Source organism: Aquarana catesbeiana, linkage group LG06, assembly GCF_042186555.1.
Source record: "Aquarana catesbeiana isolate 2022-GZ linkage group LG06, ASM4218655v1, whole genome shotgun sequence".
NCBI classification, from domain to species: domain Eukaryota; kingdom Metazoa; phylum Chordata; class Amphibia; order Anura; family Ranidae; genus Aquarana; species Aquarana catesbeiana.
This window is the reverse complement of record NC_133329.1, coordinates 20,163,795-20,191,647: the sequence shown is the minus strand read 5'-3', so window position 1 is coordinate 20,191,647 and position 27,853 is coordinate 20,163,795. Positions and strand designations below refer to the sequence as shown.

Below are 27,853 nucleotides of genomic sequence, written 5' to 3'. Positions count from 1 at the left end.
GCTGAGATGATTCCCCCTATTAGCATAGCATCATAACACACAGTGTGTCATGACGCTATGCTAATAGGCGGATCATCTCGGCACATGCATGCTGTTGGACTCAGGGAGACAGGCAGTGAGCTGCTATGCTTCTCCAGCGAGGAATGAGTGGGCGGGGCCATAAGCATCACTGCTGCTCTGATCCCGCCCTATGCCATGCTGCCTGCATGTTGGGGTAGGAGCTGCTGGGAGCGGTAGAAGACTGTATTTACAGCCCGCGGATTGAACTCAGCTGGCCAGCAGGACCAGGTATGTGCTGCCTTCTTCCCACAGACTTTCCCTAAACCCTGACCTGGCTGTGGCTCCATAAATAGAGAGTGAGGGTCACAGTGGCACTGGGACACATGTCAACACTGCTGATGTACACTGCCCTGCAACCTGCTGACTTCCATACACCGCCCGGCAACTTGCTGACCTCCATATACCACCCTGCAACCTGATGACCTCTGTACACCGCCCTGCTGACCCCCGTACACTGCTCTGCAACCTGCTGACCTCCGCACACCGCCCTGCAACCTGCTGACCTCCGCACACTGCCCTGCAACCTGCTGACCTTCGCACACCGCCCTGCAACCTGCTGACCTCCGTACACCGCCCTGCAACCTGCTGACCTCCGTACACCGCTCTGCTTACCTCCGTACACCGCCCTGCAACCTGCTGACCTCTGTACACCGCCCTGCAACCTGCTGACCTCCGTACACCGCCCTGCAACCTGCTGACCTCCGTACACTGCCCTGCAACCTGCTGACCTCCGTACACTACCCTGCAACCTGCTGACCTCTGTACACCGCCCTGCCTCGTTCCAATCGAAGCTCGTCCTGATTAATTTTCCAGGATGGCTTTGCCGCTGGGCACACCAGATGTAAGGAGGGGCTCCGCTGCCAGTGACACAGATCTGTAAGGAGGGCCTCTGTTTCTGGGAGCACCTGATGTAAGGACAGACTCTGCTGGGGGCACCTGATGCCAGGACGGACTCTGCTGGGGACACCTGATGGCATCTGGTGGCAGGCGACGTGGCAGGTGACACGCTCAGGGTTCCCACTGATTCTGGATTATGGTGAGTTGAATGATTTCATTCTATATTACAATGTAATAATAGTAATAATGCGCTTCAATCATCCTGACACCACAACAACCATGGTGCTGGTATGATTGAAGCGGTAACACCATGTGTTTGGAGTATCTTTATCTGCTGATTTGTTAAACTCTAGAATACACATTTCTATTGTGGTGTAGGATCTGGGCCTGCTGTCCCTCCATCCCTCTTTCCTTCCTTCTTTCTTTCCTTCTTTCCTTCTTTCCTTCTTTCGCTCTCCCTCCCTCCCTCTTTTCCCCTTTCTTTCTCCATCTCTCATTCATCTCAGACTGTAACCACACCCCCATTTGAACCACGCCCACCATTTCCAGTAAACCACACCCATTTTTCAGCGCTTGCTGCCTTTTTCTTTTTTTTGCTATGTCACGCCTACAAATGCATGCCCCGCCCCCTAATTAGAATAAGACCTTGCCTACAGCCAAAAAAGTGTCCCTAAATTTTTTTTTCAATGTTGGCAACTATGCCCTGTGTAGATATCTGTACGCAGGGCGTGTACAAGTTACTGCAGCTTCCTGAAATAGAAAGCCATTACTTTCACTTTTGTACTAATGTCAATAAAATCTTTTTCATCATTTAATTTAGAAGAGACACCGGGTTCCTGTGTGCAAGAAGATCTGAACAAATGAATGGGGTGGGCAACTACATGGCAAATGAGGTTCAATGTAGAAAAATGTAAAATAATGCATTTGGGTGGCAAAAATATGAATGCAATCTATACACTGGGGGGAGCACCTCTGGAGGAATCTAGGATGGAAAAGGACCTGGGGGTCCTAGTAGATGATAGGCTCAGCAATGGCATCCAAGCTGCTGCTAACAAAGCAAACAGAATATTGGCATGCATTAAAAAGGGGATTAATTCCAGAGATAAAATGTTAATTCTCCCGCTCTACAAGACTTTGGTCCGGCCGCACCTGGAGTATGCTGTCCAGTTCTGGGCACCAGTCCTCAGGAAGGATGTACTGGAAATGGAGCGAGTACAAAGAAGGGCAACAAAGCTAATAAAGGGTCTGGAGGATATTAGTTATGAGTTAGGGATGAGCCGAACACCCCCCGGTTCGGTTCGCACCAGAAAATGTAAAAGAAAAAAGAGGCTAGATACCCATGTGACAGGTGTATGCCTAAATGAATGAATATTGTTGTTGTGCTTCAACCCCAAAAAACAGGAAATAAGCTAAGTATCCCAAACAGAAGGGGACAGAGAAAAGCAGGGTTAATGAAAGGGCAACATAGTAATATTATCTCAAAGAAGTATAAATGTATTAATTGTTGGGCATATACACAAGTAGCAAAAAAGGTTAGGACCCAGTGGTATACTGTTCCTGATTAAAAGTTGCCGACCACCTGGATAGGTGGATCTGTTGCAAACACAGTGAGACAGGGGGAACAAGACAACATATAACATAAAACAAATAATACAAACAGCGTCCGGACCCTAAGTGAAATTGGTGTCAGCCTTGCTGTCCACCGTGGGGAATCTCCAGAAAATGCTGGGTAAGGCTGTGAGGCTGACACCAATCCCCTAGGTGGATGGGAAATGCTCAAAAAGGGATGGAGGGTCAGAAAGGGGAGAGGACCATGGGGAGGTCACTGTGTATCAGGGGGCTCAAAGTGGACACCGGCTGGTGGGAGTTAGCAGCTATAGTCTATGGGATCCGGGTAGCATAAAGGCTTGGGCAAAATGGCAAAGTTCAAAGCAGCGTGAATGAGTATCACAAAACAAGGCAATGTTGCTGTGGGTAGCCTGGAGTCTGGTAAATCCCAATCTGAGTATGTTTTTCAGATAGCCGGTGGTGGTGGGCTGTAGTGAAGTGCACTATTGGTATCTAGAGATATGATTTGAAAATAGAAACACAGTACATTACCACCCCCGGAAGTAGACAGGTGCTGTTGTCTGTTTCCAAGAATAGTGCCTTCCTGTGTCAGTGTTCCGCTGGAATCCGGTCTCGAATCCTCTCCACAATGTCTGGTAGAGGAGCCCTTCACATAGGGAGCAGGGACGCTGATAAATATTGGGAAGCATGGACGAGTCAGACGTCTATGTATAGAGCCTTGTCTGTGTGTCTCATGGATCTCCCTGAGTTCTGAGCGGTCATGTGACCTGCCTCCTCCCACAAAGTAGCGAGCTCACAAGCACCAATGGGGAATGGCGTCGGGGCGTGGTGTCCGTCAATGTGCTTCACATTTAGGGGTGTGTAGCTTCGTCTGGACGTAATTGGTGATGTACGAGGGTTCCTTAATGAATTACGTTCGCTCCTCGGATACGCCCACCAGAGGGGGTTGATTGCTGAAAGGAAGAACTACCCCTGAACTGTGTAATCACCAGAAAGCTGTGGTTTATTTTGGCCTTGTTAGATTGAAACATTGTTAGAGCTTTTCAATTCTATGTGCTCTTCGTATCCAAACCAGCCATTAATGTAGGGAGGTTAGGGATCCTGTAAGGGTGTTTGACAGTAAGACGCCTAGAAATAGATATAGGGTAAATGTGGACAAAATGATCCTCCATCATGCATAGAAGGCTTTGTCAACTCTTATCAAAAGGGAAAGAGGGAGGGGGTGGAGGATGGGAAAAAGGGGAAAGGGTCAGGGATAGGGAAAAGAAGAAGGGGGAATTAAAACATAGGGACATATACAGGACAGGCCACAGGAGCATGAGTGTGTGAGCCGAGTCAGAATTAACCCGGAAACTCACACAGTCACCTCTGGACATACAGAAATTGCGGAAAAAACGCATAGGCCAAAATTGGCATGGTGGCCTGTGCCACCATGTCGATTGGTGAAGTCCCCAGGGACCATAAGTCTAGGTTGCCAGGAAAGGTTGTAGATTTAGTTCCGTGTTGAGGCCCATGGGCATAAGAGAGCCCATCTGGAAAATCCACCATTTTTCCTTCTGCTGAAGAACCTGGTCATAATCTCCTCTTCTGGAGGAGAGATTGAGAACATAGATACCTTTGACTCCCATGCCAGACAGTTTGCCCTGATGAAACTGGACAAAATGCCTGACTACCGGTTTGTCCGGATTTTTCTCCCCTATTTCTCTCATATGCTCACCAAGGCAAATTCTAAGCTGTCGCTTCGTTTTACCTATGTACATCTTGGAACATCCCCTTGCTTCTTGGGAATTGGGACAACCACGTGGTATCCATATTCCTAATATGTTCCGAATGTATGAGGCCGTCACCCAGGTTGCGTGCTCTCCTTGCTACCATTTTGGGGGAAGGTCCCACTATCTGTGCTAAGTCCGGGGTATTTGTCAAGATTCCCCAATGTTTCTGTAGTATAGATCTTACGGTATCCCACTGGAAGCGTCTATATAAGTCATTGCTTTCCCGTATGTAGTCCACTGCATTGGTGCAGTTCCGCTTTATGCGGAGAAACTGACCCACTGGGATGCCATCTTTCAACCATCGTGGGTGGTGACTATCCACCCATAGCAGGGAATATGGATACCCAGTGGTTGTCCCAATTCCCAAGGAGCAAGGGGATGTTCCCCTGTGGGCACTGCCAAGTATGCATATGTGCACAGAACAGCAGTCTTTAGTGACTCCCAAAACAAAACTGAGTTCCACATAAAGAACCTTGTTAATTGTGCCACAACGAGGGTAATTTATTTGATCACATGTCCATGTAACAAGATGTGCATAGGTAAAACGAAGCGACAGCTTAGAATTCACCTTGGTGAGCATATGAGAGAAATAGGGTAGAAAAATCCAGAAAACCGGTAGTCAGGCATTTTTCCATGTTTCATCAGGGCAAACTGTCCGGCATGCGAGTCAAAGGTATCTATGTTCTCAATCTCTCCTCCAGAAAAGGAGATTATGACCAGGTTCTTCAGCAGAAGGAAAAATGGTGGATTTTCCGGTTGGGCTCTCTTATGCCCATGGGCCTCAACACGGAACTAAATCTACAACCTTTCCTGGCAACCTAGACTTATGGTCCCTGGGGATTCACCAATCGACATGGTGGCACAGGCCACCATGCCAATTTTGGCCTATGCGTTTTTTTCAGCAATTTCTGTATGTCCAGAGGTGACTGTATGAGTTTCCGGGTTAATTCCGACTCGGCTCACACACTCATGCTCCTGTGGCCTGTCCGGTATATGTCCCTATGTTTTAATTCCCCCTTCTTCTTTTCCCTATCCCTGTCCCTTTCCCCTTTATCCCATCCTCCCTCCCCCTTCCTCTTTCCCTTTTGATAAGAGTTGACAAAGCCTTCTATGCATGATGGAGGATCATTTTGTCCACATTTACCCTATATCTATTTCTAGGTGTCTTACTGTCAAACACCCTGCCAGGATCCCTAACCTCCCTACATTAATGGCTGGTTTGGATACGAACAGCACATAGAATTGAAAAGCTCTAACAATGTTTCAATCTAACAAGGCCAAAATAAATCATAGCTTTCTGGTGATTACACAGTTCCGGGGTAGTTCTTCCTATCAGCAATTAACCCCCTCCGGTGGGCGTATCCGAGGAGCGAACGCTATTCATAAGGAATCCTCGTACACCACCAATTACGTCCAGACGAAACTACACACCCCCAAATGTGAAACGCGTTGACGTCATGTCCGCCCGGACGCCACACCCCAACGCCATTCCCCATTGGTGCTTGTGAGCTCACTACTTCGTGGGAGGAGGCAGGTCACATGACCGCTCAGAACTCAGGGAGATCCATGAGACACATAGACAAGGCTCTATACATAGACGTCTGACTCGTCCATGCTTCCCAATATTCATCAGCGTCCCTGCTCCCTATGTGAAGAGCTCCTCTACCAGACATTGTGGAGAGGATTTGAGACCAGATTCCAGCGGAACACTGACACAGGAAGGCATTAATCCTGGAAACAGACAATGGCACCTGTCTACTTCCGGGGGTGGTAATGTACTGTGTTTCTATTTTCAAATCATATCTCTAGATACCAATAGTGCACTTCACTACAGCCCACCACCACCGGCTATCTGAAAAACATACTCAGATTGGGATTTACCGGACTCCAGGCTACCCACAGCAACATTGCCTTGTTTTGTGATACTCATTCACGCTGCTTTGAACTTTGCCATTTTGCCCAAGCCTTTATGCTACCCGGATCCCATAGACTATAGCTGCTAACTGGACACCCCCACCAGCCAGTGTCCACTTTGAGCCCCCTGATACACACTGTGACTTGCCCATGGCCCTCTCCCCTTTCTGACCCTCCATCCCTTTTTGAGCATTTCCTATCCACCTAGGGGATTGGTGTCAGCCTCGCAGCCTTACCCAGCATTTTCTGGAGATTCCCCATGGTGGACAGCAAGGCTGACACCAATTTCACTTAGCGTCCGGACGCTGTTTTTATTATTTGTTTTATGTTATATGTTGTCTTGTTCCCCCTGTCTCACTGTGTTTGCGACAGACCCACCTATCCAGGTGGTCGGCAACTTTTAATCAGGAACAGTATACCACTGGGTCCTAACCTTTTTTGCTACTTGTGTATATGCCCAACAATTAATAAATTTATACTTCTTTGAGATAATATTAGTATGTTGCCCTTTCATTAACCCTGCTTTTCTCTGTCCCCTTCTGTTTGGGATACTTAGCTTATTTTGGTTTGCACCAGAAACTGCGTTCGGACCGAAAGTTTGCACAAATTTAGAACCCCATTAAAGTCTATGGGACTTGAACGTTCGAAATCAAAAGTGCTAATTTTAAAGGCTACTAGAAAATGCATTTCCTGGGGAAAAAGCGTGGGAATGCTGAATAGCTGAATTGCTAAAACGGCCGCCATCAAAACTGCCCCATCATTTTGCCATCAAAACTGCCCCATCAGAATTGCCCCATCAAAACTGCCCCATCAAAACTGCCCCATCATATTGCCACAATCAAAACTGCCCCATCAAAACTGCCCCATCGTATTGCCAACTCTAAAACTGCTCCGTTAAAATTGCCCCCATCAAAACTGCCCCATCATATTGCCACAATCAAAACTGCCCCATCAGAATTGCCCCATTCTGATGGGGCAGTCAGAGTGTACTGTGTTTGTTTTGTTGCCATGGTTACCAAAGCTTCTGTTATACACAGGGGGGGAGGTGGCTGGAGCATCTCAGCTCTGATTACAGAGCCCGGGGGAGGGGACAGACACACCATGTACTGATTTATAATAGAGGAATATGATGGGGCAGTTTTGATGGGGCAATTCTGATGGGGCAGTTTTGATGGTGGCAATATGATGAGGCAGTTTGGATGGGGCAATTCTAATGGGGCAGTTTTGATGGTGGCAATTCTAATGGGGCAGTTTTGATGGTGGCAATATGATGGGGCAGTTTTGATGGGGCAATTCTGATGGTGGCAATATGATGGGGCAATTTTGATGGGGCAGTTTTGATGGTGGCAATATGATGGGGCAGTTTTCATGGGGACAATTTTAATGGGACAGTTTTGATGGCAGTATGATGGGGGCAGTTTTGCTGGGGGCCGTTTTAGCAATTCAGCTATTCAGCATTCCAACACATTTTCCCCAGGAAATGCATTTTCTAGTTTTTATTATTTCTTTATTATTCCGTACGTTTTTTGGCTCTGCGTAAATTCTGCATACTTTCAGCTATTAAAACCATTCAACTAATAAAATGTTTGTCTCTTTGAGCTGATGATGGGACTTTTTCAACTTTTTTCTACTTTTTCTACTTTTTAAAATATTAAGCTTTTTAACACTTTTTTTTAACATTGAAGTCAATGAGACCATGCTTCAGATCCTTAAAATCTTCTTCCGCTCCCAAAAGTTTCATCTCCTTCATACTTTCACCTACAGACCCCAAACAAACTTTAAAATGTTCACAAAATATTCAGCTAACTAGCTATATCTTTTAAGTTTGATATCTTTTACAGTTTTTGTGAAAAAGCTGTTTGTTTAGTGGTCATTTCAGGAAATTTTAGCTATTAACTAGAAAATGCATTTCCTGGGGAAAATGTGTGGGAATGCTGAATAGCTGAATTGCTAAAACGGCCCCCAGCAAAACTGCCCCCATCATACTGCCATCAAAACTGCCCCATCAGAATTGCCCATCAGAATTGCCCCATAAAAATTGTCCCCATAAAAACTGCCCCATCATATTGCCACCATCAAAACTGCCCCATCAGAATTGCCCCATCAAAACTGCCCCATCATATTTCCCCCATCAAAACTGCCCCCATCAAAACTGCCCCATCATATTGCCACCTTTAAAACTGCTCCATTGAAATGATATCCATCAAAACTGCCCCATCATATTGCCACCATCAAAACTGCCCCATCAAAATTGCCCCATCAAAACTGCCCCATCATATTGACACCATCAAAACTGCCCCATGAGAATTGCCCCATCAAAGCTGCACCATCATATTGCCACCATCAAAACTTCCCCATCAGAATTGCCCCATCAAAACTGCCCCATCATATTGCCACCATCAAAACTGCCCCATCAGAATTGCCCCATCAAAACTTCCCCATCAAATTTGCCATCATCAAAACTGCCCCATCATAATTGCCCCATCAAAACTGCCCCATAATATTCCTCTATTATAAATCAGTACATGGTGTGTCTGTCCCCTCCCCCGGGCTCTGTAATCAGAGCTGAGATGCTCCAGCCACCTCCCCCCTGTGTATAACAGAAGCTTTGGTAACCATGGCAACAAAAGCAACACAGTACACTCTAATTAATGGGTAATATTTCCTGAAATGACCTTTAAACAAAAAGCATTTTCACATAAACTGTAAAAGATATCAAACTGAAAAGATATAGCCAGATAGCTGAATATATTGTGAACATTTTAAAGTTTGTTTGGTGTCTGTAGGTGAAAGTATGAAGGAGCTGAAACTTTTCGGAGCGGAAGAAGATTTTAAGGATCTGAAGCATGCTCCCATTGACTTCAGTGTTAAAAAAGTGTTAAAAAGCTTAATATTTTAAAAAGTATAAATAGTAGAAAAAAAGTTGAAAAAGTCCCATCATCAGCTGAAAGAGACGAACATTTTAATAGTTGAATGGTTTTAATAGCTGAAAGTATGCAGAAGTTACGCAGAGCCAAAAAACGTACGGAATAAAATTAAATAATAAATAATAACTAGAAAATGCATTTCCTGGGGAAAATGCGTAGGAATGCTGAATTGCTAAATGGCCCCCCAGCAAAACTGCCCCCATCATATTGCCATCAAAACTGCCCCGCCAGAATTGCACCATAAAAATTGTCCCCATCAAAACTGCCCCATCATATTTCCACCATCAAAACTGCCCCATCAGAATTGCCCCATCAAAACTGCCCCATCAGAATTGCCCCATCAAAACTGCCCCATCATATTGCCACCATCAAAACTGCCCCATCAGAATTGCCCCATCAAAACTGCCCCATCATATTGCCACCATCAAAACTGCCCCATCATATTGCCACCATCAAAACTGCCCCATCAGAATTGCCCCATCAAAACTGCCCCATCATATTGCCACCATCAAAACTGCCCCCATCAAAACTGCCCCATCAGAATTGCCCCATCAAAACTGCCCCAACATATTGCCACCATCAAAACTGCCCCATCAGAATTGCCCCATCAAAACTGCCCCATCATATTGCCACCATCAAAACTGCCCCATCAAAACTGCCCCATCAGAATTGCCCCATCAAAACTGCCCCATCAGAATTGCCCTATCAAAACTGCCCCATCATATTGCCACCATTAAAACTGTCACATCAGAATTGTTCCATCAAAACTGCCCCATCATATTGCTACCATCAAAACTGCCCCATCATATTGCCACCATCAAAACTCCCCCATCAGAATTGCCCTATCAAAACTGCCCCATCATATTGCCGCCATCAAAACTGCCACATCAGAATTGCCCCATCAAAACTGCCCCATCATATTCCTCTATTATAAATCAGTACATGGTGTGTCTGTCCCCTCTCCCGGGCTCTGTAATCAGAGCTGAGATTGCCCAGCCACCTCCCCCCCTGTGTATAACAGAAGCTTTGGTAACCATGGCAACAAAACAAACACAGTACACTCTGATTAATGGCTAAAATTTCCTGAAATGACCTCTAAACAAAAAGCTTTTTCTCAAAAACTGTAAAAGATATCAAACTGAAAAGATATAGCCAGATAGCTGAATATTTTGTGAACATTTTAAAGTTTGTTTGGCGTCTGTAGGTGAAAGTATGAAGCTGAAAGCTGAAACTTTTGGGAGCGGAAGAAGATTTTAAGGATCTGAAGCATGCTCCCATTGACTTCAATGTTAAAAAAAGTGATAAAAAGCTTAATATTTTAAAAAGTATAAATAGTAGAAAAAAAGTTGAAAAAGTCCCATCATCAGCTGAAAGAGATGAACATTTTAATAGTTGAATGGTTTTAATAGCTGAAAGTATGCAGAAGTTACGCAGAGCCAAAAACGTATGGAATAAAATTAAAATTAAAAATAAATAAAATCGAATAACAATAGTGGGACTGCTAAAGCAGTCCCACTAATTAGAAGATGCATTTCCTGGGGAAAATGCGTGAGAATGCTGAATAGCTGAATTGCTAAAACGGCTCCCATCACACTGCCATCAAAACTGCCCCATCAGAATTGCCCCATCAAAACTGCCCCATCATATTGCCACCATCAAAATTGCCCCCATCATATTGCCATCAAAACTGCCCCATCAAAATTGTCCCCATCAAAACTGCCCCATCATATTGCCACCATCAAAACTGCCCCATCAGAATTGCCCCATCAAAACTGCTGCCTTTAAAGCTGCTCCATCAGAATTGTCCCCATCAAAACTGCTCCATCAAAATTGTCCCCATCAAAACTGCCCCATCATATTGCCACCATCAAAATTGCCCCATCATATTCCTCTATTATAAATCAGTACATGGTGTGTCTGTCCCCTCCCCCGGCTCTGTAATCAGAGCTGAGATGCTCCAGCCTCCTCCCCCCTGTGTATAACAGAAGCTTTGGTAACCATGGCAACAAAATCAACACAGTACACTCTATTTAATGGCTAAAATTTCCTGGAATGACCACTAAACAAACAGCTTTTTCACAAAAACTGTAAAAGATATCAAACTGAAAAGATATAACCTGATAGCTGAATATTTTAAGAACATTTTAAAGTTTGTTTGGCGTCTGTAGGTGAAAGTATGAAGGAGCTGAAACTTTTCGGAGCGGAAGAAGATTTTAAGGATTTCAAGCATGCTCCCACTGACTTCAATGTTAAAAAAAGTGTTAAAAAGCTTAATGTTTTAAAAAGTATAAATAGTAGAAAAGAAGTTGAAAAAGTCCCATCATCAGCTGAAAGAGACGAACATTTTAATAGTTGAATGGTTTTAATAGCTGAAAGTATGCAGAAGTTACGCAGAGCCAAAAAACGTACAGAATAAAATTAAACAAAAATAAATAAAATCGAATAACAATAGTGGGACTGCTAAAGCTAAAGAAGATTTGAAGGATCTGAAGCATGCTCCCATTGACTTCAATGTTAAAAAAAAGTGTTAAAAAGCTTAATATTTTAAAAAGTATAAATGGTAGAAAAAAAAGATGAAAAAGAGCACACATCAGCTAAAAGAGACGAACATTTTAATAGTTGAATGGTTTTAATAGCTGAAAGTATGCAGAAGTTACGCAGAGCCAAAAAACGTACGGAATAATAAAAATAAACTAGAAAATGCATTTCCTGTGGAAAATGCGTGGGAATGTTGAATAGCTAAATTGCTAAAATGGCCGCCATCAAAACTGCCCCATCATACTGCCATCAAAACTGCCCCATCAGAATTACCCCATCAAAATTGTCCCTATTAAAACTGCCCCATCATATTGCCACCATCAAAACTGCCCCATCAGAATTGCCTCATCAAAACTGCCCCATCATATTGCCACCATCAGAATTGCCACCATCAAAACTGCCCCATCAGAATTGCCCCATCATATTACCACCATCAAAACTGCCCCATCATATTGCCTCCATCAAAACTGCCCCCATCATATTGCCATCAAAACTGCCCCATTAGAATTGTCCCATCAAAATTGTCCCCATCAAAACTGCCCCATCATATTGCCACCATCAAAACTGCCCCATCAGAATTGCCCCATCAAAACTGCCCCATCATATTGCCACCATCAAAACTGCCCCCATCAAAACTGCCCCATCAGAATTGCCCCATCAAAACTGCCCCATCAGAATTGCCCTATCAAAACTGCCCCATCATATTGCCACCATCAAAACTGCCCCATCAGAATTGCCCCATCAAAACTGCCCCATCAGAATTGCCCCATCAAAACTGCACCGTCATATTGCCACCATCAAAACTGCCCCATCAGAATTGCCCCATCACAACTGCCCCCATCAAAACTGCCCCATCATATTGCCACCTTTAAAACTGCTCCATAAAAATTGTCCCCATCAAAACTGCCCCATCATATTGCCACCATCAAAACTGCCCCATCAGAATTGCCCCATCAAAACTGCCCCATCATATTGCCACCATCAAAACTGCCCCATCAGAATTACCCCATCAAAACTATTATAAATCAGTACATGGTGTGTCTGTTCCCTCCCCCAGGCTCTGTAATCAGAGCTGAGATAATAAAAATAAACTAGAAAATGCATTTCCTGGGGAAAATGCGTGGGAATGCTGAATAGCTAAATTGCTAAAATGGCCACCATCAAAACTGCCCCATCATACTGCCATCAAAACTGCCCCATCAGAATTACCCCATCAAAATTGTCCCTATTAAAACTGCCCCATCATATTGCCACCATCAAAACTGCCCCATCAGAATTGCCTCATCAAAACTGCCCCATCATATTGCCACCATCAGAATTGCCACCATCAAAACTGCCCCATCAGAATTGCCCCATCATATTACCACCATCAAAACTGCCCCATCATATTGCCACCATCAAAACTGCCCCCATCATATTGCCATCAAAACTGCCCCATTAGAATTGTCCCATCAAAATTGTCCCCATCAAAACTGCCCCATCATATTGCCACCATCAAAACTGCCCCATCAGAATTGCCCCATCAAAACTGCCCCATCATATTGCCACCATCAAAACTGCCCCCATCAAAACTGCCCCATCAGAATTGCCCCATCAAAACTGCCCCATCAGAATTGCCCTATCAAAACTGCCCCATCATATTGCCACCATCAAAACTGCCCCATCAGAATTGCCCCATCAAAACTGCCCCATCAGAATTGCCCCATCAAAACTGCACCGTCATATTGCCACCATCAAAACTGCCCCATCAGAATTGCCCCATCACAACTGCCCCCATCAAAACTGCCCCATCATATTGCCACCTTTAAAACTGCTCCATAAAAATTGTCCCCATCAAAACTGCCCCATCATATTGCCACCATCAAAACTGCCCCATCAGAATTGCCCCATCAAAACTGCCCCATCATATTGCCACCATCAAAACTGCCCCATCAGAATTACCCCATCAAAACTATTATAAATCAGTACATGGTGTATCTGTTCCCTCCCCCGGGCTCTGTAATCAGAGCTGAGATGCTCCAGCCACCTCCCCCCCCTGTGTATAACAGAAGCTTTGGTAACCATGGCAACAAAACAAACACAGTACACTCTGATTAATGGCTAAAATTTCCTGAAATTACCTCTAAACAAAAAGCTTTTTCTCAAAAACTGTAAAAGATATCAAACTGAAAAGATATAGCCAGATAACTGAATATTTTGTGAACATTTTAAAGTTTGTTTGGCGTCTGTAGGTGAAAGTATGAAGAAGCTGAAACTTTTGGGAGCTGAAGAAGATTTTAAGTTTCTGAAGCATGCTCCCATTGACTTCAATGTTAAAAAAAGTGTTAAAAAGCTTAATATTTTAAAAAGTATAAATGGTAGAAAAAAGTTGAAAAAGAGCACACATCAGCTAAAAGAGATGAACATTTTAATAGTTGAATGGTTTTAATAGCTGAAAGTATGCAGAAGTTACGCAGAGCCAAAAAACGTACGGAATAAAATTATTAAAAACTAGAAAATGCATTTCCTGTGGAAAATGCGTGGGAATGCTGAATTGCTAAAACTGCCCCCAGCAAAACTGCCCCCATCATATTGCCACCATCAAAACTGCCCCATCAGAATTGCCCCATCAAAACTGCCCCATCAGAATTGCCCCATCAAAACTGCCCCATCATATTGCCACCATCAAAACTGCCCCATCAGAATTGCCCCATCAGAATTGCCCCAGCAAAACTGCCCCATCAGAATTGCCCCATCAAAACTGCCCCATCAAAACTGCCCCATCATATTGCCACCATCAAAACTGCCACATCAGAATTGTCCCATCAAAACTGCCCCATCATATTCCTCTATTATAGATCAGTACATGGTGTGTCTGTCCCCTCCCCCGGGCTCTGTAATCAGAGCTGAGATTGCCCAGCCACCTCCCCCCCTGTGTATAACAGAAGCTTTGGTAACCATGGCAACAAAACAAACACAGTACACTCTGATTAATGGCTAAAATTTCCTGAAATGACCTCTAAACAAAAAGTTTTTTCTCAAAAACTCTAAAAGATATCAAAATGAAAAGATATAGCCAGATAGCTGAATATTTTGTGAACATTTTAAAGTTTGTTTGGCGTCTGTAGGTGAAAGTGTGAAGGAGCTGAAACTTTTGGGAGCGGAAGAAGATTTTAAGGCTCTGAAGCATGATCCCATTAACTTCAATGTTAAAAAAAGTGTTAAAAAGCTTAATATTTTGAAAGTATAAATGGTAAAAAAAAGTTGAAAAAGTCCCATCATCAGCTGAAAGAGACAAACATTTTAATAGTTGAATGGTTTTAATAGCTTAAAGTATGCAGAAGTTACGCAGAGCCAAAAAAACGTACGGAATAAAATGAAATAATAAATAATAATAATAAAAATAAATAAAATCGAATAACAATAGTGGGATTGCTAAAGCATTCCTACTAATAAATAAAAAAACGAACAACAATAGTGGGACTGCTAAAGCATTCCCACCAATTAAAAATAAATAAAAACGAATAACAATAGTGGGACTGCTGAAGCATTCCCACTAAATATGCATGGTATTGTCCTAAAAAGGGTTTGGGGACCCGAGTCCTGCCCCAGGGGACATGTATCAATGCAAAAAAAAGTTTTAAAAATGCCCTTTTTTTCGGGAGCAGTGATTTTAATGATGCTTAAAGTGAAAAAAAATGAAATATTCCTTTAAATATCGTCCCTGGGGGGTGTCTATAGTATGCCTGTAAAGTGGCACGTGTTTCCCGTGCTTAGAACAGTCCCTGCACAAAATGACATCTTTAAAGGAAAAAAAGTCATTTAAAACTGCTTGCGGCTTTAATGTAATGTCGGGTCCTGGTAATATGGATGAAAATCAGTGAGAAAAATGGTATGGGTACTGCCCCCAGTCCATTACCAGGCCCTTTGGGTCCTCTATGGATATTAAGGGGTACCCCGCACCCAAATTTAAAAAATAAAAGGCGTTGGGCCCCCAGGCCCTATATACTCTGAACAGCAGTATACAGGCGGTGCAAACAATACAGGGACTGTAGGTTTGTTGTTAAGTAGAATCTGTTTGCAATTTTGAACTGGTACATTTTTAAAGTGTAGCTCCAGCCAAAAAATCTATTTTTAAGCTTTTTGTAAAACATAGGTAAGGGTAATCACCCATGTAACATTTGTTTTGTTGTCTGTGCACCTCTTCAGAAGATTTCACCTCACTTTCTGTCCCAATGACAAATGTTTTTTGAAAATTTGGGGCTTTTAGTGAAACAAGGATTGGTGATAAAGCATCAGTGGAGAGGAGACACGTTTTTCCCATATTAACTCTTACAGGAGAGAATTTCCCTTCCTAGGGGTAGATTTCTTCTCACTTCCTGTTGTCTCCTTCCATTTGCAAGTAGGAATCGTTTGTAAGTTGGATGTTTGAAATTAGGGGCCTGCCCTATATACTCTGCAGAAATTAGGGCCTTAGGTGTTGGTGTTGCCACAACACTGTAAGCCCTCACAGTTACTCTTGGTAGGCGCAGGAACGGTCCCTGCTGTGAAATATTAGATCAAGAATTGTAATTACATGCCATTGTTGAACAGGGGCAGATAAATTGGGCATTTGGTGGTGGTGGTGGTACTGGTGCCACAACACCAAGTCCTCACAGTTACTCCTGGTGGGAACTGGAACGGGCCCTGCTGTGAAATATTAGATCAAGAATTGTAATTGCATGTCCCTGTTGAACAGGGGCAGAAAAATTGTGCCTTAGGCACTGGTGCCACAACACTGCAACCCCATCACAGATGCTATAGTTAGAGTGCAGGAATGAGCCCTGCTGCAAAGTATTGCATCAAAAATTGTAATTACACGCCCCTGTTAAAAAGGGGCTGAAAAATTGGGCTTTTGGGCACTGGTGCTGGTGCCACAACACTGCAACCCCTCACAGATACTCTAGTTGGAGCGCAGGAATGAGCCCTGCTGCAAAGCATTGCATCAAAAATTGTAACTACACAAAAGAGAGGAAGAAAACTGCGCTTGGAAAAATCAAATAGCAGCAGCTTATTGTGGGGTATGCACAAAAAACAAATAAGAAACAGAGAAGCTGCACTGAGAAATTAGTATCAAAATTATTGATTGGGATAAAAATATCCCTGATAAATTTAAATACTCTATGTAGATATAATATAAAAAAATGAGTGAATTATGAGTGAATATATATAAAGAAAACAAAAAACTATTCATGTGTTGTGCTTATTAAAGTCCAAAATAATGAATGTCCCAATCATTACAAATAAAAACATTTGGTGACTTGACATAACAAAGTGTATCCACAACTGATGAATGGCATGCTTACCAGATAGTAAGCCAAATTAGACAGGTGGCTTAACCCAGCCTGGGCTTTGGTATGAGCCAGTCACAGTAAGGTGTAACAGTAATCCGCTTGAACGGTGGGTGTACGTTGAAGAGTTAACCCAAAAAAATAATATATTGCATAGCCTAATACTGACAGAAAAAATTTAATACATTTAAGATAGGAATAGCACTCACATTGTGAAGTATAGAAAAGTGCACATAAAACACCCAGTAGTGAAAATTCCAATCACCAACACCATACAGAGAGCCTCCTTACCAAATGGCAGATAATTAGTGCAAAATCCCAACAGGTATGTGAAACATCAGCCAGTGAAGAATTCGATAAATGCACCAACACCACACAGAGGGCCTGCTTACCAGATGGCAGACTCAAAAAGCAGGTAACTAAACGACCGGATAAACTCCAGCTGGATGAGATGAGACTATTGGATGGATGGATCGACCTTACAGCTTTGACCCGAAGATTCCATTACTCACACGATGAGTGTAGGACCAATCCCAAAAGAATGAAATAGTGCCAATAGCGTAATAACGTTTATACTAATTTATTTGTATATAAAAAACACTTAAAAACAAACTTGCAACAGTAGGCACAACAATAGTAGGTGGTAGGTAAAAACGAAGCCGGACGGCGACAAACAAACAAATCTTCCGTCCTCCTCAATGGGGCGACGTGGTAATGTCAGCACGTACCTCCCAGACGCGTTTTGTCATAGAATGACATTTTCAATGGGAAACGGGCAGCGTGATGAACACCCACTATATATAGACACACCAAGCCTCGCCTTGAGTCCCGCAGAGAGAGTAGCGCCATCTACTAATACTACACTAATCAATAGGTTGGCATATTGAGTGGTGAATGGTAAAACCATAAAGGGACTACCAAAAAATCACCTTGAAAAACCCTCTTGTAAGGCTCAAAGCAAGTGTGGAAATAACAATAAAAAATTTTACTAAAAAACTTTACTAAAATTTTTTTAAAAACTAAGAATTGTCAATAAAGCTATTAACGTCCACATCTATATTCAATCCGTAGGGCACATATGTTCTAATTCTATGGTTCCAAGACATTCAAGCTTGGAAATTTCTCGCACCATAGAGCTACCCCGCCAATTAGGTTTATATTTATCAATCCCTAAAAAAAGGGTGTTGGAGGGGTCCCTATTGTGTACTAAATGGTAGTGTTTTAACACAGAATGATTTCTAAATCCAAATATAATATTGGTAATATGCTCATTGAGCCTAACTTGGAGAGGTTTATATTTATCAATCCCTAAAAAAAGGGTGTTGGAGGGGTCCCTATTGTGTACTAAATGGTAGTGTTTTAACACAGAATGATTTCTAAATCCAAATATAATATTGGTAATATGCTCATTGAGCCTAACTTGGAGAGGGCGTTTGGTCCGCCCAATATACTGCAGGCCACACGGGCATTGCAACAAATATACCACACCCACAGTGGAACAGGTAATGAATGGGGTGATGTTGTGCATCTCACGTGTACTCATAGATTCAAAAGTTTGCGTTCTTCTACATGTACAGCTATTTAGGGAGCACACACGACACCTCCTACATTGATAAAATCCTGTTAACTGATCAAAAAAGGTTACTTACTTTACTGGAGGATCCAAAATGTTAGGGGCCACTCTATTCCTAAGTGAAGGGGCCCCTCTAAACACTATCTGTGGTCTAGCTGGCAAAACTTTGTTCAAAATGTTGTCATTATTGACAATATGCCAGTGTTTAGAAACAATCTGTTTTATTTTCTTATGCTGGGTAGAATATGTGGTAATGAAGGGTACTCCTGAATCATGGCCTGAATTGTTAGTCGAGGGTTTATCCCGGAGTATTAATTCCCTGTCCATCCCCTGCAATTCATTAAGCACAGGCAAAAAGGCATCCATGGTATACCCTTTCTCAAGAAATCTACCCGTAAGTATGTTGGCCTGTGTTAAAAATACCCGTGAGTCAGAGCAATTCCTACGTAATCTCATGTATTGGCTTTTTGGTATTGAATTAAGCCAAGGGCGGTAATGACAACTATCTAATGAGATGTAGGAATTGCGATCAGTGGTTTTGAAAAAGGTGGATGTTGACAAAACCCCATCCTCAATGGACAAAGTCAAATCCAGAAAATGTATCTGAGACTGACTCATCTCAAAATTAAGGTGAATACCACAATCATTCAAGTTTAGAGAGGACATAAACTAATTTAATCCTTGGCCATCGCCATCCCATAGGAGGAGGATGTCATCGATATATCTAGCCCACAGGATGAGATGGGAACTCCTGTGGGCATAGATGACATCCTCCTCCCACTTGGCCATGAACAAATTAGCCAAGCTGGGGGCGTATTTAGCCCCCATGGCCACTCCTCGACCAAAAATAATTATGAGAAGCTGCATATTCGAGAAGATCCAAAATTAAAGATATCTGACATGCAGGGAGCCCTGAATCCCTAACAAGAAAACCTCTTACCGCATCTAAACCTAGACTATGAGGAATTACAGTGTATAGGGAGGTGACATCAGTGGTCACCATCCATAAACTTGACTTTATGTTGATCCCTGAAAGGAGATTGATCACCTGTCGTGTGTCTTTTATATATACGACGGCATTTTTTGGACCAACAGTTGTAGGTAAAAATCAATATATCTGCCCACCCGGGACGTGATTGAATCTATGCCACTCACAATGAGGTGTCCCAGGGGGCAGATAGGGTTCTTGTGAACCTTGGGCAAATAATAAATAGTGGGTGTCCTGGGAGCCCTAGGAACCAAAGATAAACTTTCTCTTTTATTCAAAATGCCAATTGAGAGGCCCTTAGATATCATTTTCTCCAATTCTTTAAGATAACTATTTTTTATGTCTGAGGGGAGGGGGTATAGGTATCAACGTCACTAAGGATCCTGTCCATCTCTGCCATATAATCCCTGCGATCAAGAACCACAATCCCACCCCCTTATCTGCAGGACGGATAACCAAATCCTTATTTTTGCACGAAGAGTCTAAACCTTCTTGAACCATTTTGGAATTTCTAGCTCGTTTAATCTCTAGTGATTCAAGATCCCTCAAAATAACGTCTCTAAAAACCTTCAATGAAGGGGCAAGGACGCCGGGGGGATTTAAATAAGGATGCGTTAGCTAATCCTGAGTGTATAAATTCATCTGAGTTGGAACAATTCCTAGTGATGGGATTGCCAATCATATATCTTTTAATATTGAGCTTGCGCACAAATTTGTGCACATCCATGTATGTTTGGAACTTATCGAGGCTCCTAGGGGGCACGAACTTAAGGCCCTTATCTAAAACAGCCTTTTCTGAATCAGTAAGTGTCTGTGTACTCAAATTAAAAATTCCTTGACCTGTTACAATCTGGCTCTTTTTAGCTGATCGCAAGTGCCTCCCCCCTCTAGTTCCTCACTTTTTTCTACTGGCCTTTTTATTCCCTGATTGGGTTTGGAAAAACCCCAAGTACCCTGTCCACTAGGGGCCGAAGTAATACAGTTAGGTGTATTCGCAATTTGAGGCTGGTGTGGTACAGGGGGACCGTACTCATTCTGTTGGTATTCATGCACACCAGTTAAGTCATGACTCTCATCAAAGGCATTTCTATCCCTCAAAGGAAAAAATGTATTGGTATATTGGTATATGTGTGGGTATATTGTACTCCCAACCAGCATCATAAGAATCTTGATAAGATGGTCTATGGAAGGAGTCATAATTCTGACTAAACTTCCACCACTCAGGGTAATCACCCATCTGACCCTGACCTCTATTGGTGTTTTGATAACCCCGCCCTCTTGGCGCTGAATAGTGTCCCCCTCTCTGGGGGGGTGTTTAGCAGAAACCACCACCCTGCGCATAATTTGACCTAGGAGGATCAAAATTGTGTGGGTGGTTGGGTGGGGCATTATTGAATTTATTGGCCCCTGAGCGTCTATGGGGGGACTGGTAGCTTTGAGGGCCCAGCCCTTTCTGTGATTTATTAATCAGAGGACCCTTTTTAATAGTGTTAGGTTTAGGTTGTTGGGATGACCTCAACAATCCGCCTGAGGTCTCACCATGACCTTGTGTTAACACCTCCATCTCAATGTTAGCTTGACTGGCCAAATTCTCCATTAATTTCTTCTGCCAGTCAAAAACAACATTGTTGCGATAGTCGTTCAAATCACGATTGTATTTTTTCTTTTTCTTATACTTCTGGTCTTTGTCCTCTTTCTCAAGAACCTTTAGCAAATTCTGCGATCTCTCTCTATACTCATCACTATCTTTACTGGGACCAAGTTTCTCTTTAATAGCCTTGATCTCAGTGTCTAATTTAGTCAATTTGGTGGACTTCCTTTCAATCAAAAATTGTAAAAGTGCTATATCTGCTTTAATAAAATAATTGAACCATTCTTCTAGTTCAGTGTCTCCTTTTTGGGGGATAATTTCCCATCTTAGACTGCTAGGAACCATAGAATTTTTTTATATAGGTTTCCAAGTACGCTATATCCCATTGTGTTCGGGTTTCAGAAGCCATAAGGGGGCTGAAAAATTGGGCTGAAAAATTGGGCTTTGGGCACTGGTGCTGGTGCCACAACACTGCAACCCCTCACAGATACTCTAGTTGGAGCGCAGGAATGAGCCCTGCTGCAAAGTATTGCATCAAAAATAGTAATTACACGCCCCTGTTAAACAGGGGCAGAAAAATTGCCACAACACTGCAACCCCTCACAGATGCTATAGTTGAAGCGCAGGAATGAGCCCTGCTGCAAAGTATTGCATCAAAAATTGTAATTACACGTCCCTGTTAAACAGGGGCTGAAAAATTGGACCTTAGGCACTGGTGCTGGTTCCACAACACTGCAACATCTCACAGATACTCTAGTTGAGCGCAGGAACGAGCCCTGCTGCAAAGTATTGCATCAAAAATTGTAATTACACGCCCCTGTTAAACAGGGGCTGAAAAAATGGGCCTTAGCCACTGGTGGCGGCGCCTAGAACCAAAAATTTTCTTACAAGCTATCAGCATGATCATTGAGGAGGAAGAGCATAATCACTCAGCATAACAGGATAATCACTCAGCATCAGCATAGGCATTCTTGAAGGGATCTGACATTTTTAAAAAAATTATTCGGTTACATCAGCATCAGGTGCTTGGTAGCTGGTGGTGATCCAAGACTGATTCATTTTTATGAAGGTCAGTAGATCGACCGAGTCGGTGGACAGGCACACCCTGTGATCGGTTACAAAGCCTCCAGCAACACTGAATGTGCGTTCAGAACGCTGGATGCAGGACAGGCCAGTAGCTCAATTGCATACTGTGCAAGCTCTGGCAAGTCATCCATCCTCAAGACACAGTAACCCAGAGGATTTTCAGTGGGAAAGGTGTCAAAGTCAGATCTTGCCCCTAGGTATTCCTGCACCATGTAAAACAGACGCTGGAGATGGTTGCTGGAACCGATCATACCTTGGGGCTGCGGACTAAAAAATTGTCTGAACGTATCGGTCAGATGGCCACCTTCTCCACCGCTCCTTCTTTGACTGACCGAAGCCTCAGCAACACGTCCAGGAACATGAGTTTGTAACCTCCCAGTCTCTGGAAACACGTTGCACAGATCTTTCTGCAAGGCCTCCCGAAGATGTTTCATCCTCTTCTCCCTCTGCGATGGCAAGATAAGATTCGCAACCTTACCCTTGTAATGTGAATCAAGGAGGGTTGCCAGCCAGTATTGATTCCTCTCCTTAATACAAAGAATACATGGATCCTTCCGCAGGCTTTGCAGGATCAGGGAGGCCATGCAGCGTAGGTTTGCTGAGGCATTCGGTCCGGAGTCCTCTGGGTCACTAAGGACGACATGATCTGCAGCCACCTCTTCCCAGCCACGTACAAGCCCATGGGTTTCTTGGGACTGTAAATGATCCCTTGAAGACTGCTGCTGATGCTGAGTGCCAGGCTCCACCACCATGCTGACACAATCCTCCTCCTCCTCCTTTTCCTGTGTGATCGGCAAGCACGCAGGAACACTGTCTGGATAAAGGGGGCCTTGAGAGCTAAGGAAGTCCTCCTCTTCCTGCCTCAGGTGCCCTATCCATTATTCCACGCAGCGTGTGCTCCAACAGGTGGACAAGAGGAACTTTGTCACTGATGCATGCACTGTCACTCACCATCCTCGTGGCCTCCTCAAATGGTGACAGGACAGTGCCTGCATCCATGATTATGGCCCACTGGCGTGGGGAAAAAACAAGCTCCCCTAACCCTGTCCTGGTGCCATAGTCGCACAGGTACTCATTGATGGCCCTCTGCTGCATGTGCAGCCGCTGCAGCATGGCCAACATTGAGTTCCACCTGGTGGGCATGTCACAGATTAGGCGGTTCTTGGGCAGGTTCAATTCCTTTTGGAGGTTAGCCAGCCAAGCACTGGCATTATATGACCGGCGGAAATGCACACAGACTTTCCTGGCCTGCCTCAGGACATTCTGTAAGCCCGGGTACCTGCCCAAGAACTGCTGCACCACCAAGTTAAGGATGTGAGCCAAACAGGGCACATGGGTCAGTTGTCCCTGTCAGAGGGTGGAGAGGAGGTTGGTGCCATTGTCGCAAACCACCATTCCTGCCTTACGCTTTCATGGCGTCAACCACCTCTGAGCCTGCCCCTGCAGAGCTGACAGAATCTCTGCCCCAGTGTGGCTCCTTTCCCCCAAGCACACCAGCTCAAGCACCGCATAGCATCTTTTGGCCTGCGTACTTACGTAGCCCCTTGATGCCTACAGAGAACTGCTGGTTTCCGAGGACAAAGCAAAGGAAGAGGCCATGGAGGAAGAAGAAGAGGAGGGGTGGAGGAGACAGGTGTGTCAGAATCAACAGTAGTAGCATTTTGGAGGCATGGTGGTGGAACAACCTCCAACACTAGTGCACCTTGTCCTGCATCCTTCCCAGCTGCCAGCAGAGTCACCCAATGCGCCGTGAAAGATAGGTAACGTCCCTGTCCATGCACCCACGTGGAGTCAGTGACCTCATCAAAGCTGGCAGTATGCTGCAGCTGGGGGAACATGACTGCCAGATTGCTGTCCTTCTTGGGCACCCCCTCTCTCTGGGCTCATGTTACTGCCTTCCTCTAGCTGGGTACCATCATCAGAGCCTTCAAAACGCTGGGCATCCTCCTGGAGCATGTACCCAACACTGGGGTCAAACAGTTCGGGGAACTCCTCAGGAGGACATGGTGGGGCTAGGGAAGGAGCGACTGATGCCATTGAGCTGAGGGAATAGGCCACGTTGGCAGCTGCTTTGCCAGACAAAGTACTCTGAGCCTGGGTGAGAGAGGATGAGGAGGATGAGGACGCCTTGGTCATCCACTCTACCAAGTCTTCTGCATGTTGCGGCTCAACACAGCCAGCTGCCGAAAAAAAGGACAAGCTTGTGCCACAGCCACGTGCTGATGAGGATGAACCGTCTCCACGACCAGCACTGTTGCCTCTAGACACAGAGCCTGCTTGCCCTCTTTTATTGCATTGTGACTGTCTGCCTCTCCCTGTTGGCCTTCCAGACATACTAATTGCCTGCAGTGAGATGTAGCTGCACAAAGCTGGGATGTATATATATATTGATACTGCAGCTAGCAGAATCAACTGGCTGCCTGTAGTATTATTAGTATGAGAACACCAGCAATTGTCTTCAAGTAGCTTTAGGTGCACACTGTGCAGAGGACATAGTACATTAACTGTAAATACTGTAGCTGCCTGCCTGTGGTATTAATATGATCAGAACAACAGCAATTGTCTTCAGGTAGCTTTAGGTGCACACTGTGCAGAGGAGACAGCACACTAACTGTAAATACTGCAGCTACCTGCCTGTGGTACTAATAGGATCAGAAGAACACCAGCAATTTTCTTCAGGTAGCTTTAGGCACACACTGTGAAGAGAACACAGTACACTAACTGTAAATACTGCAGCTGTCTGCCTGTGGTATTAATAGGATCAGAACAACAGCAATTGTCTTCAGGTTAGGGATGAGCTTCGAGTTCGAGTCTAACTCATGTTCGGCTCGAACATCAGCTGTTCTCCAGTTCGCCGAACAGTGAACAATTTGGGGTGTTCGCGGCAAATTCGAAAGCCGCAGAACACCCTTTAAAAGTCTATGGGAGAAATCAAAAGTGCTAATTTTAAAGGCTTATATGCAGGTTGCGTGCTTGGATAAGGGTCTGGTATGGATTTTTGGGGGTACCCCAGACTATTTTTTTTTTAATTTTGGCGCGGGGTTCCCCTTAAAATCCATACCAGACCTGAAGGGTCTGGTATAGATTTTGAGGGGGACCCCACACCATTTTTTTTTAATTTTGGCCAGTGTTCCCCTTAATATCCATACCAGACCTGAAGGGCCTGGTATGAAAATTAGGGGGACCCCCCACATCATTTTTTTTAAAATTTTGGTTCAGGGTTCTCCTGTGGGGAATTCCCATGCTGTTTTTATCAATGAACTGTTATGTGTATTGTCGGACCGGCAATTCATTAATAGTCGCGACTCGTTCATTGATAAAAACGGCATGGGAATTCCCCACAGGGGAACATCGAACCAAAATTTTTAAAAAAAATGACGTGGGGGGTCCCCCTAAATTTCATACCAGGCCCTTCAGGTCTGGTATGGATATAAAGGGGAACCCCGGCCAAAATTTAAAAAAAAAATGGCATGGGGTCCCCCTCAAAATCTATACCAGACCCTTCAGGTCTGGTATGGATTTTAAGGGGAACCCTGCACCAAATTGTTTTTAAAAATGGCGTGGGGTACCCCCAAAAATCCATACCAGACCCTTATCCGAGCACGCAACCTGGCAGGGAGGATGAGAGGCTGGGGTTCCCCTTTATATCCATCCCCCCCGTGTGAAATGGTAAGGGGGTACAAAAATATTTCAAAAATGTTAAAAATGTTAAAAATGACAAGAGACAGTTTTTGACAATTCCTTTATTTAAATGCTTCTTCTTTCTTCTATCTTCTTTCTTCTATCTTCTTTCTTCTATCTTCTATCTTCTATCATCTTATGTTCCTTCGGTTTCTTCCTCATCTTCTTCTTCTTCTGGTTCTTCCTCCGGTGTTCTTGTCCGGCATCTTCCTCAGCGGCGCCTTCTTCTCTTCATCTTCTTTTCTCGGGCCGCTCCGCATCCACGATTGGATGGGAGGCTCCCGCTGTGAGACGCTTCTCCTCTTCTGACAGTTCTTAAATAACGGAGGGCAGGGCCACCCGGTGACCCCGCCCCCTCTGACGCACGGGAGTTGACGGGGACTTCCCTGTGGCATCCCCCATGACGTCAGAGGGGGGCGGCGTCACCGGGTGGCCCCGCCCTCCGTTATTTAAGAACCATCAGAAGAGGAGAAGCGTCACACAGCAGGAGCCTCCCATCCAATCATGGATGCGGAGCGGCCCGAGAAAAGAAGATGAAGAGAATAAGGCGCCGCTAAGGAAGATGCCGGATGAGAACACCAGAGGAAGAACCAGAAGAACCAGAAAAACCAGAAGAAGAAGAAGATGGAGGAAGAAACCAAAGGAAGATAGAAGATCACGTGATCGGTGATGACACGCGTAGGGACGGAATAGGCTGTTTCACACTGCTAGACACAGAACGAGTTCGCTGCTTGTAGGAGAGAGGTTTGCTCTGCATTGTTTTTATGTGAGTACATCTACTCAAAGTTTTTTAATAAAGCATTACCTGGTTAAGCCATACTTCACTATCAAGTACCTTTGTCCTGCATATTCCTGTACATACATACCTGAGATGTGGAGGCTGAGCTAGGATCTGCGCTGGTCCAGGACCCCTGATAGGACCATAGCCACTTGTAATCAGCTGCCATTAGGATAACCCAGCACCGGCAAGCGTGGATATAGGGACGCGATGGAGGCTCAGGACCTGGCATTTTAGCTACAATTCATGCGGTTGACCTAGCACTGCTAGGTAAGGGGCCACTGCTTACATTAGTGTTTTATGCATGAAGAGGACACTGAGTGAATAGCATCCCAGAGACCCCACTGTTGTTTTGTTGAATACACCAGAACTTGCTTTTGCACCTTCAATGACTTTTACACTGGCACTTTAAGTTTGCTGCACTTACTGGCATGTCATTGGTCATTTGTTTCGCAGGCCAGCACAATATATTTTATATCACTATTATTGGGACATTTTTTTTATATTATTTATTATCCATATTGAGTTGGATTGATGTGTTTTTTTTGCGATATCTAGATCACCTTTAAGCACTGGCACTTTGTACGTTTTGCACCATTTATAAGGATATGATTTTGATGGTTATTTCTGATTTATTCTTTGTATTTTTATTTAGAATTATTCACATGAAGTAGTGTTTATGTCCCTTTGTGCACCTACACATGATTATCTAGATTTATATGTTTTTAGTGTCAACACTTTTTTATGCGATTTTACATGCAAATTTTTTATTTTTTTTTGTCATTTAGTATATACCAACTGAAAAGGATTTTCTATGCACTTTTTTCACATACACATGATGCTGATTATCAAGACTTGAATGTTTTTAGTGTCAACACCTATTTATGCGATTTATTATGCGATTTTATGTCATTTTATTAATTGACCACAGACAGAGATTTACAGCTTTCTTCTGGTTAGCGCAGCACCTCCCCCCCTATACCTCAGTTTGGTTTTGGGCTTATGTCTGACCCTTGCTTTGGTGCATGCAGCTGTCCAGTCACATACGTGCATTTTTACTATTTTTCTGAGTTCTTGTTTTCTTTTCTTTTTCCAATTGGGTAGCGCAGGAATATTCTTATTACAATTGTGAAAAACTGTCTCTTGTCATTTTTAACATTTTTGACACTTTTTTTGTGAAATGGTAGGGGTACTTTTGTACCCCCTTACCATTTCACACAGGGGGGAGGG

The 27,853-nt window shown here is 43.9% G+C and overlaps 1 protein-coding gene across 1 annotated transcript in view; it reads right to left on the bottom strand.

The window, feature by feature from the left end:
• LOC141148215 (uncharacterized) overlaps positions 1-27,853 on the bottom strand; it is a 268,920-nt gene that overhangs the window by 162,790 nt on the left and 78,277 nt on the right. The gene's annotated exons all lie outside the window — the stretch shown is intronic.